The sequence below is a fragment of the Macaca mulatta genome, chromosome 8, assembly GCF_049350105.2.
Source record: "Macaca mulatta isolate MMU2019108-1 chromosome 8, T2T-MMU8v2.0, whole genome shotgun sequence".
Taxonomy (NCBI): Eukaryota; Metazoa; Chordata; class Mammalia; order Primates; family Cercopithecidae; genus Macaca; species Macaca mulatta.
Genome location: NC_133413.1, coordinates 83,173,995 through 83,187,089, shown reverse-complemented (window position 1 = coordinate 83,187,089; position 13,095 = coordinate 83,173,995). Strand labels below are relative to the sequence as shown.

The window sequence follows — 13,095 nt, the reverse complement described above, 5'->3', positions numbered from 1 at the left end:
AAAACAAAGGTAGAATGAGAGAACAGATTGTTAAGTGTGGAGTTTCTAGAAGTCATAGACTCCCATAAGGGGTGAGTTTACCTGACTGATGGAAGTGGAGTTGGGATTAACTTCAGGTGACAACAGTGCCCCTCAATAAGCAGTTACCAGCCACTGTGGGGGCTATTCCCCCTGCTACTAGGACCCTTCCCATTGTTAACACCGAGACTTCTCTTTAGCGTTTCTTTGAGAATGAGTTCAATTTATTCTTCAGAAGTCATGGATTTCTTACTGAGACTTAACCATACCTGGCTTTCCCCTACATCAAGACTACCGTGTGACACGGATGCTTCAAATGCCTTCCTTTTTTGTCTGTGGTGTCACTGTCTTGCACTCACCTCCTAACAATTGGTTTGACACTCCTCAGTTACATTAGCATTTATTTAGTGCCTAAAATATTAAGTACGTTATGTTTGTAGCTTTCATAAATTCCGGGGCTGCCCATAGCTCAAAAAGCACAGATATACTTCTGAAGATTTGAAGTGGAGGAAGGGAAGCATACAGGACTTTATAAAGGTAAGAAGAGAGAGCTGGCATGGTCACCAGGCCAAGGCATTAACCTCAGAGTGAGGCTCTCATTTGGATGGTATTCAGCAGCAGATGGGTGCAGGGAGGTGGACTCGGCCTATTTCCAAATGTTGACCCTAAGAGAAATCCACCAACTCCCAATATTAGCTAGATCTAAGGATGAAATGGGGCATGCTGGAAGCTGCCTTCCCGAGGTACGGGGGCCACACATGTTTATCAGCGTAACTTCTCCTGAGATACCAACCTTAATAAAGGATGAAGTCGGCATCATTCCTTGGGGCTATCCTCTAGAAATTCTCCTGAAAAGTGTTATTTTGATGCATGGTTAGCTCTTCTTTTTTGGGAAAAATCTGCTAACCTGCTAAACCACTGTGAAAAGAAGTACTTCAAATAATTATCAGCTACCCCTTCAAGTGCATGGCACACACACACACACACACACACCCTAACAGGAGAAATCTGCATAATAAGGGACAAAAAAATCAGTTCTGCAATAAAGTTACACACGTACACACACATTCCTAAAAATCACCAGGCAAAAAATCCTACAGGACTCATCAGAAAAATGGATGCTAAAAGCTTCATCAGTGACCAGGCATGATGGCTCACACCTGTAATCCCAGCAGTTTGGGAGGCCAAGGCAGGCAGATCACATGAGGCCAGGAGTTTAAAAGCAGCCTGGGCAACATGCCAAAGCCCTGTTTCTACCAAAAATACAAAAATTAGCTGGGCATGGTGGCGCACACCTGTAGTCCCAGCTACTCAGGAGGCTGAGGCAGGAGAATCGCTTGAACCCGGGAGGTGGAGGTTGCAGTGAGCTGAGATCCCACCACTGCACTCCAGCCTGGGCAACAGAGCAAGACTCTGCCTCAAAACAAAACAAAACAAAACAAACAAAAAAACATGTCATCAGGGAAACATTTTTTTAAAACCTAACAAAACCAATACAGTTTTACACATGTTAAATGATTAAGAAATACATAAATACCACAATAAATACTATATTTTATCGTGAAAAAAGACCTGGAGTTTGCTTGCAGAAGTAAGTGTCAAAAGGTTGCAGTTAGTAAGCCATTAGGAAGTATGGAAGGAGGGTTATCTGAAGTCAGAAGGCAAGTTCTAACGCCAGATGTGGATGGGTGTGGCTCAAAGCACATGGTGAGCAGAGGAAGCTGGCAGATGTTTGAGGTGTGAGCCTGTGTGCAGTTTGCACATTCCTACACAGCTCTGTTCATCTGGATGCAGTTTTCTGCATTCACCTAGTGTTATCATGGATAAAAATCACGCATAAAAAACAAGACATTTTCATTATGTTCAAATTGTTCTCTAATGTATCCAAATGTGTTGGGACAATTTCCAATTTTCAAAATAAGTACAGAGGAGAACTGATGGTACCTTGCTTTTGGATCATATACTTTCCACCATTTCTAGGTTATACACAAGGTTGTCTATGATAGAAAATATAATTAGTTATACAGAAAAAAAAAAAACAAATTTGAGACCTCCAGAAAGTGTTCTTAATATCTCTGGTAGCCATTAGGCTAAATATCATCTGCTCTTTTCTTCACTCTTAGTGACCTTCTCTAAAGAAGATTCAGCATCTGCAATCCTCAAGTTTTTGCATCCTCTTCTCCATAAAAATCTACTTTCATGAATGAGTGAGATAAACTTATTCTTACTAAAGTATACATGACTGATAAGGGTAAATGACTAAGAATAATTTCAAAGCTTTAAGGTAAAGAAATTTGGCATGAGCTTTTAGAATTTTAGGCATTATCAAACTGATGGGGAAGGTCTTGGAAGTAGATTGATCTTCTAAATACTTGATAAATATTAACACACAATGGTTTCCTACTTAGAACAATAGCCCTTAGAGCCCCCAGTTAGCCTGGTAATGTAAAAAGTGATTATGGCATCAGAAGATGCATGTCGATATCTTCCCTCTTTCTTAAACTAATTACTTGAAATTTTGAAGCCTTGAAATTACTTGAAGTTTTTCAAGGCTCATCCCATCACTCCCAAATACCTTTTGCAGGGTTGTTATAAAGAACAAATGAAAGAACACGGCATCTGACACCGTGCTTGTCACATTAACAGGAGGTGCCATGCATAGCGGTCAAGGGCACCAGTTCTGCAATCAGACTGCCTGAATTAAAATTGTAAGCCCTACATTTTCTCATTGTTGGATCTTGTGTATGTGTCTTAGGCTTTCTAAGGTTTAGTCCCATCTATTCAATGGGGACAATAATCCTTTTAAGAAAATAAAATTAAAAACATATCAAAGCACTCTGCACAAGGTCTAGACAGAACTAGTGCTCAATACATCTTATTAATAACCATAACTGCGATTAAACAAGAGCTAGTTCTATGAACACCTTCTGTACACCGCAATAGAAATATTAGTCATTTAACTGCATGCAACACATTGTACATATAAGCTGCCCAAATATATTCTGAGTGTGATTGATTACACATTAATTTCAAAAGTCTATTCTATAGAATGTGGGCTTAGCTTTGTGGTTTCTCAAATACAGTACAGGCTCCTTGGTCCCCCAAGTGACTGGCAGCTCAAATTTGCTAGACACTGGGCTTTGGGTGGACTATGGCCTGTGTCTTCTGGGCATTCTGTGGCCTGTGTGCCTGAGCATTCTGGGGTTACTTATAAAGCCAGGTAGCTTGTGTGAAAATTCAAGCCCTTCTTAGCTGTCTTGTCTGGACACTAGAACTAACATACATGTTGTCCCTGAATGTGACTTCGATCTTCTGAAAATGCTGAATGAATTCTAGGTTTTCTTTTAGACAATGGTCTTTCTATAGAAACAAAATCACTAGGCTGATTTTGAAATTGTTTTTCTTATTTTGGTGACTTTTGGCAGTTATGCATTTAAGCTTTTCAGCATCTTTTTTTTTTTTTTTGAAATAGTGACATATACTGTAAGACTGCATTATCGTGGGACTGCAAAGTTCTGATTCTAAAGCTACAGTCCGTGGAGAACTCGTGTTCTGTAGCTGACAACCCCTGTTCTCCCACTCTTTCCTTGAATAAGATCACCTGGTAAGTCAATACTGAGATATGTCCAGCATTATTTTCCCTTCTTTGGACCAGAAAAGAAATGCTCATTTTTCTGGGTTCAGTGGCTCATGCCTGCAATCCTAGCACTTTGAGAAGCCGAGGCAGAAAGATCACTTTAGCCCAAGAGTTCAAGACCAGCCTGGGCAATAAAGTGAGACAAAAATAACCCAGGCATGGTCACACACGACTGTAGTCTCAGCTACTTAGGAGGCTGAGGTGGGAGGACCACTTGAGCCCAGAAGGTCAAGGCTGCTGTGAGCTGTGATTGTGCCACTGCACTCCAGCCTGGGTGACAGAGTGAGACTGTCTCAAAAAATAATAGTAAAAGTAAAAAATAAATATTTTAAGTACATTTTTCTTTCCCATTTTGGGACCACTGAGGTTTTCACTTTGAAACTGAGATGAATTAAAGCTTCTAAAATGTCTATGTTTTAGATTTATTGAAATGCAAGCTCCTTGGAACAGGGACTTCATTTTGTTCACTGCTCCATTTCCAATTCCTCAAAATGTGTCTGGAATACTGAGGGTGTTTGTATTAGTTTCCTGTTTCTATATAACAAATTACCACAAACTCAGTGACTTAAAACAACAGAGGCCTAGCATCTCACAGCTTCTGTGGGTCAGGAATATGGACACGGCTTGACTACGTCTCCCGCTGGTGTCTCACCAGGCTGCTAGAAAGGTGTCTGCTGGCTGGTGCTGAGGTCTCCTATGGGGCTTGACTGGGAAAGGATCTGCTTTTGTTGGCGGAATTCAGTTCCTAAAGGATGTGATCTTGAGGACTCGTATTTCTCACTAGCTGTTGGCTGGAGGCTTCCCTCAGCTCTAAGAGGCCACCCTCAGTTCCTGGCTAGGTGAGCTCCCAACACGGGAAGCCCACAGCATGGCAGCTCGCATCTTCAAAGCCAGCAAGGAGAGGCTCCAGCAAGAGGGGCACTGCAATGTTATGTGATGTAACCAAGTACATCCTACTGGCTTTCCCTACTCTGTTGTTTTTAAGCAAGTCACAGGCCCCATCCACATTTGAACACCAGGAGGTGGGGGTCATGGGGACTGCCATATGAATCTGCCTACTGCAATGCTCAATATGATGTGTTGACCAAACAAATGAATGCCGAATCACAGTATCTTGTTAGTGTGATCTGGTAGGGTTAATCTAAATTTTGAGTCTATTATTCAATTATAATTAGCATATTTTCCATTCCTTGTTCAATGAAAAAAAAAAAAAAAACCCATACCTCTGAGCAAAAACCATTTCTGAAAAGCCATCTCAGGCTTATAAAGAAGGTTTGGGAGACATCACAGTGTACCACAGAACCATAATGTTATCTTTTTTGTTGCTGAAGAAAGTACTTCCCCAAGAACAAAGGGTTGAAATCCTGTGGTAAGCTAAAATCTGTCAGGGAAAAGGCACTTAATATGTGCTTCTTCTTCGAGGATGTTTTCCCAGTTTTCTGAACATATAGATAATTGGAGAAGCTTTCTACCCGAACTATCCAATTCCATATGCTTTGACTGAGACACTAGCACAGAAAGCCAAGCATGCATGAGGCAGAATGAAGATATTTAAGAACTTAGCACATATTTGTAAAATAGCTTATGTTTAAGTATTTTACTAATAGGAACATTATGGAGACTTGATTGATTTAAAAAGAAGAGCCGAGTGAGTAGAGAAATGAGGAGGAGGCATGGCTCCTAATTCTGTCTCTAGTAATGATTTGTAGATAAGCTACCTACTGGCATAAGCACTCTTAAATAATGAACACATGCTTATGCACCGATCAGGAAGTGCTCAAGCATCTGGGGGGCCATGAAAGGAAGGGGTGATCATGAGGGAACTAAGAAGCCTAGAGCCAGAAAGGACATTTGTGCCAATGACAGTCTGTCTTTGGGGTCAGCCTCAGTGGGTCAGATGCTTCACAACTGTGATTTGGGGCACCTAACTTCTTTATAAATCCATGTTCTCGTGTTATTAAATAAGGAGAGGAAAGACCTACCTGTAGTGGTTGTCATGAGAATTAATTAAGCTAATACAGGTGAAGCTTTTTGAATATGACCAGGCAGATAAATATGACAAATCAGTTATCTTTTTAATCTGGTTAAGGCCTCCTATGTGCTAGGAATCTGGTTCCTCTAAACTAGTCCACAAGGTCGTGACTCATATTTTCCCCTGATAACCTATCCACCTTCCTTCTATTTGTAAAACCTTTTTCAATTCTTTATTGTCCCAGAAATGTGTCCAGATGGTTTGGGTTCCAAAGTCTTCTATCAGAACAAATCAGAAACTGCAGATCACAGCCTTCGCTTTTGAATAAGTGACACTTGGTTTTCTTCCCCACTTTATCCTTGGTGCTGCTTCCTTGGGCTCAGAGGTATCTCCCTCTGTTCATCTCCAACCTTCCTCTTCAAAGCTGGAGTTGAGTCTCTGTACTCCTGGAATCAAAACAACTCCAGAAGGGCAAATAGCAAGAAATGCCCCTAAACTGTGACAGACATCTCTACAATTTAAGTTGGTAGAAGGAATTTATTTGCTTCCTCCAGCTTTGGGGATAACTATCACCCAATCAATATAGCCAGAGAAAGTTAACCTCAACATTGATTGACTCTGACTCACTGGAACAGAAGTCTTTACAACAGAAATGCTGCAGTGAAATGGCAGTATAATTAACACTTAGTCAATGAAGATACATCAAAAATGGTATTTGTAAACCTCCACTTTCCTTCTTATAGTATTCTGATTTTGATAAAATCAGAATTTGGGGCCCACTCCCTTGGTTTATAGATAGAGAAATTTGAGCTCAGGTAGATGGTGTCTTGAATAAAACCACATGGCAAGTTCTAGCAGGAGCTGGAACAGATCCCAAATAGAAATGTTGGTGTCTGGGAGCTCTCAGAGCTTTACTACGGGGCTTTCTTACAGGTAACTAAGATGCATGGAGCATTTTAGTAGATAGGGGTTGGAGATAAACCCACTTCAAACCAAATTCTACTGAACACAGGTTATGTTTTAGTTAACACTGTTATATAGACCAGAACAATTAAACAATAAGCTCTCTTAACAGATTCTTACATAATTCTACGGCATAAACCCTAGACTAACTTTCAAAGAAGCTGCACAGTAGGGTTTAATTACTTAGATTATTCACATCCTTCTTCATTCCATTCTTTGTAATTTGCCTAAAGTATTCAGAGTAATAAATTAACCATTTTTGAAAGCTTGACACAGAAAAAGGGCTTTCATCCCCATCTCACTGTGCATCTGTAGGAAGATGTTTATTCCATCAAGGTTGATCATGATATTCATATCACATTATTTCAGCTGTTCTCTACAATGGCAGATTATGTTAATAACACGTTCGAATGTCTCCTATTATTGGAGGGTCAAGAAATGCTCCAATTAATCTCAGTACTCTTGGATTACAGTGAAAGACTGTGTAGATATTATCCAGAAGACTAGTTACAGAAGTGTAGGCTTTTCTTCTTCTGAAATCACTTATACGCCACTTAAAATGTCTATAACATATTGAAACTATGCAAACATTTTGATTCCTATTTTGCAGAACAAAAAAAGGCCTCAGAAAAGTCAAACACTGTTTATTTTCTATGTACATTCCATAAGAATTAGACTGTTATTTATCAATTTATCCCTAACATTTCTCAGAGGGCTTGGTAACATCATAGATACTCATGAAATATGCACTAATTGACAAAATGATTTTTAAAAAATTGATTATAGATAATACAAACATATTTTAAAAGGCAAACTGTTAAGTATATATAATTTGTCTCAGGGTCTAATAGAGCTGGTGAAATAACATGAATGAGGGAAATGTTGCCTATGCTTGAGGTTACATGAACACGATGAACACTTCTGGGATGTATGAAGACCAGCTTCCAACATTAAACTGGGAGACAACTTTTCAAAATCAGTTTCAAAGGATGGTGAAATCATGCCACAGATTTCATTAGATCCTTATTTTACTTGTGTAATTAATAGAGAATTTTAGTCTACATTTTATTAAAACTGTGAGGTTAATGCCAGATTATTTCTGTAAAAACAAAACGACTGCTAATTAAAATGAGTGCAGGCTCAAGGGGATGGATAGCCCATTTTCCATGATGTGATTATCACACACTGTATGCCTGTATCCAAACGTGTCATGTACCCTATATTTATACCTACTATGTACCCACAAACATTAAAAATAAAAAATTATAAATAAATAATTAAAAATGAGTGCAGGGAAATGCTCAAGTCAAGTAATGTCATTACTCCGGTATAAAAAGACAAAAAACAAACTAACTTTCTGGGAAGCAAGAGAAACAACCATTAGCTGAACTGATGATGGTGTCAAGTTGTTATACTCCATCCCAACTTTCAAGTTTTTTGAGAAAACAGATCTGGAAGCAGGGATCTGGCTGGGGGGTTTGATCCTTCTGGGGATCTTGACTGCCACGTCCTCCACATATACAACCAGATGGCAGAAGCTTCTTGGTATGTATGGGAGGTCGCTACTGACATGTTGGGATTGAATCATTTGGAAAAAATAAAAATATACAGGGAGTCAGAAAGGGTTAAGAGATGAAATGTATGTATGTTAGCAGGATTCTTTTAAAAACACATTCCCACAAATTTGTGGTCTCATTTCTTTTTTTATGGATGATAAGATTTAGATAAAATAAAATTTGAAGATAATAAAATAATATTCTTGAAATGAAAATTAATAAATAAGGGGCACTTTTCCATGAGGAGTTCTGTGTGAAGTGGCAGAAGCATCAGCTATGGAGCCCCAGTAGGAGAAAGAGGTGCAGGTTGCTGTGTGATCAAAAAAAAAAAAAAAAAAATGGAGGTAATCCCATTCCACAGTATGAGGTGAACCTCTTGAAACAGGCAGAAAGCAAGTGGATATGAATCACAAGCCAAGCCTCTTCAAGACCTTCTCATGAGGAGTGTGAATTTTCCCCCTGCCAATCTCTCCAGCGTGGGTTCCATGTATTCGAATGCTTTGGTTGACAGCGCATGACCCTTGAAACCAAAGATACCTCACTAGCGAGGTTTATCCCTGCAGTGAACAATTCGACATCTGATCTTTTCAAACAAAATCCCAAACTGAGGAAATGAAGACTGAATGGGAAAATCTTGAAAAAAAAATCTAACCGCAACATTAGTATTAGAAAAATCTCAACAAGAGGATCTCAAAAAAGTAGAGTTTCATGTGTCTTTGGAAAGGGCCAAAGTCAACGGTCATCTTCAGAACAGGAAAAGCAAAGTTAGAAGAGTTCAGATTTGAAATCAAAGCTGCAGAGGAGCCACTTTCAGCTAGAGGCATGGATGCTTCTCCATTTCATCAGTCCCTAGTAGTGGTATCAGAGAAACTGGCGGAGTTAAAATGACAGACCGTACCTTTGAAGACAAAAATGGAGTTCTATTTAGATTTAATGCTGAATCCATCTCTTGCTCAAGTGAAAATTGAAGAAGCAAAGAGAGGATTAGGTAGCACCAAAGCTGAACTTACAAAGAAAGTAGACACAACGGAACCGTGACCTGAGTCAAATAAATATCATTTTCCTTAAAAAAGTAAACTGAATAGGACTTTACAGACTTCTTTTTTCCTCTTGGAATTGCTTATTTCTGTGTTTTTAGAAGAGATAATAATGTCATAATTGATCAAATCATGGTTTCTTGTTGTGTATAGTAGTTTTTGTGTCCAAATATACAATTTTCATATTAAAATACATTTTTTCTGGAAAAAAATGAGTAACTAAAATTCTTTCACTAGTGTTCTATTTCAATATCAACTGCAAAATAATAAAAATTTATGTTTATTAAAATCTTGTAGTTTTATCAACTAGTTGGATACATGACAACACAGCAACATTGTATTTTTAAACTAATACTTAGGGTGAATTAATGGGCAAGAAAAAGAAGGACAGTTTCTCTGATTCTAAGGGTATAAGATCTCAAAAATGACTTGGGGGCACTATTTGGTTTTGATCTTGAGTCTACTTCTCTGTTTCTAGTTCCTACAGAAACCTGAATCATTTGGGATGTTAGTTCTTTGGGATTTTTTTCTTTTTTTCTTTTTTTTTAACACACATGTGCAGCTTGCAAGGATTATGAGCTAATGTCAGTCTACATTGCCACCTCGGTAGATATTTTTAGCTTTCCCACCATACAGATGCAGCCACACAAGGGGCTGCAGGAGAAACAGCAGTGTGTGCAGGTACCAAGGTGAGTGGGAGGCTGTGCAGCACCAGTAACTGCATAATGAAAGACTCCAGATGTCACTGCCGATGCTCCATGCTGTGATCCCTGAAGTCGTTCCACCACATAGTTACATATGCCTCACTAAAGAGCTTCAGACACTGCTTAGATAATATGGTGCGTGTTTTCTAAAATAGGCTGCAGACAGCATTTGCCAAAATTTGCTCTATTTTTAATGAGTTGTTTATTTCTTGGGGCAGTGGTGGGGGGCAAATTCAGCATCTGGGAAAACCACTAGATGGAGAGTTTACAAGTGAAGGAAAGACATGCAACATAGATGACTAAGACTAACAGGGTCAGTTCCAAGTAGCAGTGAAATAGTGACTGAATAATTAAGGGTCTATTGTAAAAATGTCCACTAATCAAAACGAGCTATAGTCTACTGTCATTTATTTTTTTTTCATTTCTGTGATGCTAGCCTATACTGACAAAATGCACTGGTTTCTGCTCCATATTGAATATGCGAGGACCAAATGGAAATTTCAGGGCATGGAAGTTGATCCTGCCACTCAAAGATGAGAGTTCTTCAAGTCTTTCTGGAGTTGGATGGAGAAGGCAGAACAATCTGATTTGGGCACCAAATCCCTGCCTTTCTAAAACAATGTTCTCTTGCCTCCATTCCAAATCCTGTCCTTGCCTATCTTCCTTTTCTCTCTGCAACATACATCACTGGCTATCTTTGTTTTGGAATTGAAAATAAGAGTGTTTTCTTCCAAAATACTGCTCAGACACCAGGTGGGAAACTATCATGTTGGAAAGATGGGAGGATTGGAGCAACATTAGTATACAGGTTTCAGACAGGTGACATAAGGATACCTCCTAGCTAAGAAAAGTAGAGGAAAGAGAGGGAAATGAAAGGGCACAGACCATTTCCCCCGACCCTGGCCTCATAGATGCATCTGTGGCCCTTTACTATTCAGTCACTATTTCACTGCTATTTGGAACTGGCCTGCATAAATCACAATTGAGCAGACACCTGGCTCGAGGTGTGAAGCCACAGAACATTACAAGAGAGAGAGGAATTGTGGAAGCCATTTAGTTAAGGAATGTGTAAGAGCTGTGAGATCCATTTAAGTCCCTCCAATCTGCCTCCAGCAGACTTCAGTAATAGGCAAAGGACAGAATATAGAGCCCTGAGAAAACTGTGCCTATTATATTAACTCCTCCTCTTCATATATACAGTAAATATTTATTAGTTTTCTCCCTGTGTTCCAGGTATAGCTTCAGGTCCTAGAAAGAGCAATAACCTAGATAGGCAAAAGTCCTTGCTCTGATAACCTTTGCATTCCATAGGAAGAGGAAGACAGTAAATAAATGCATACACAGATAAGAAAATTTCAGACAGTGCTACATGAAATGAAATGCTTGACAATTCAGACAGTGCTTGAAAATGAAGCCAAATAAAGTGATAGAGATGAAAGGGGTTCCTTTGCAAGGGGTAGTTTGGAACCCTTAGAACCACATTTAATATATGAACTGAGACCTGAAAGAAAAATGAAAAAAGCCTAAGAGCTAGAGAATTTTACACAGGCTGAGATGTGACTGACTTTGGTGATTTAAAAATTTCATAAACATTGGAATAAAAAAAGCCAGTAAGACTGACTCTTAACACTCATGAGGTTATTATATGTGACACTGTTTTGTTGTTAGCTTCCACTACTCATAAGAATGCCACTTGCACAATCAAAATCCATATTGATTACAAAATTATAGCTATAGTTCCACCGCAGATTTAATTTTATACCAATTCTAAATGGAAGCTTGAATGGGCAAGAAATAAAAGCTGACAATTCGGAAAGGCCCTCCACTTAATTTCAACAAAACGTGCAAATTCAAATGGAATCCTTCAGCTTAAAACCTAAGAGAGAAAAGGTGATATGATTGAGAACCTTAAAATGCCTGAATCTTTTCATGTACCTCAGAAAAGCTTTTTTTTCCCTTGTCAATAGGTAGCCTTGGGTTTCATGAACTGGAGACAGTTAAAGATTGAGATAATCCTGTACAGGGCAGCCAGCATTTCAAAAGCAATAAATTATTTTCTGCTCAACTTAAACTTAATTATGTTTTGTTCACTAACTTAAAAAACTTATCAAAGCAAATTATGATACTTGCAGCTGAGAGTTTAAAGACACTACTGAGAGTAAATATGTTGATCTTATCTATCTGACTTTCTTCCTTTATCTGTTTACTTCATTCCCTCACCTTTAAAAACTATGCCTCACTTGGGCAAAGAAAACTTTTTTGCCCTATTCAACTTGTTATAAACTTTCCAAATTTTAAAGTACAATAGAGGTATCAAAGTTTCCAGCCTATAATATATGATTTTCCACATTATTAGCTCTTAGTAATCCCCCAAAACACACCCATCCCCAGTGGTCTGGCTAAGAGGGGCAGAACAGCAGTTTTCAAAATGTGGCCCAAGGGACCAACCAGTTCTAACCAATCACCTATATGTTTGTTTAAAATGCAGATTCCAGGCTCCGCCATGGGCCAAAGAAACTAGAAACTTATGGGGTGAAACCCTGAAATCTGTATTTTAAACCAGTACCTTAGGCAATTCTCGTACAACTGAGAAGCCAAACCACAGAGGATTAAAGGGAGTTTTTGCTTCATCTTTTGCCTCACATGCCCTTCAGTGTGTGATTTCAGAGCCATGGAGTGGTTAGTATTAAGCAGAACCACAGGTTACCAAGTGCTTTCACACACGACATCTTATTTCATTCCCATAAGCAGACAGGTCTGTGATTTTCATTTTGGAGATAAGGAAACCGAGACTCAGAGAAAGCAAATGATGTATCCACTATATGCAATTAGTAAAAGGCAGACTTGGGTCTATGTTTCAAGTCTAAGGAGTTCCATGCTCCTGTTTTCTGGACAGGCCTTTCTTTCCCTACCCACCGCAAACGTGGAGTCCAAGGGCCTGCTCGGGCAGCTGGTGTTATGTGGGGAGGTTTGGTCTCCCCTTGCGGTGTGGACTGATGCTGCTTCCTTAGCCACTTCTATCACCCGCTCATAGCGTCCTGCCTCCCAGGGACAATACATTGCCTCTACTTCTTTGATATTTTTGGTCTCTCAAAAGTATTTCGGCATTTAGCCACCTAGCTCACATGGGCCATTGTGTGGTTATATGTAAGTTATGGCATCTCTGAGTCTCCAAGGAAATCATGTCTCCTCTGAACTTTTCTGTCAG

General features: G+C 39.2%; 1 protein-coding gene and 1 pseudogene across 1 annotated transcript in view; one reads left to right on the top strand and one right to left on the bottom strand.

The window, feature by feature from the left end:
- KCNB2 (potassium voltage-gated channel subfamily B member 2) overlaps positions 1 to 13,095 on the bottom strand; it is a 411,442-nt gene that overhangs the window by 313,507 nt on the left and 84,840 nt on the right. The gene's annotated exons all lie outside the window — the stretch shown is intronic.
- On the top strand, positions 8,423 to 9,184 carry LOC114680379 (HAUS augmin-like complex subunit 1 pseudogene; annotated as a pseudogene).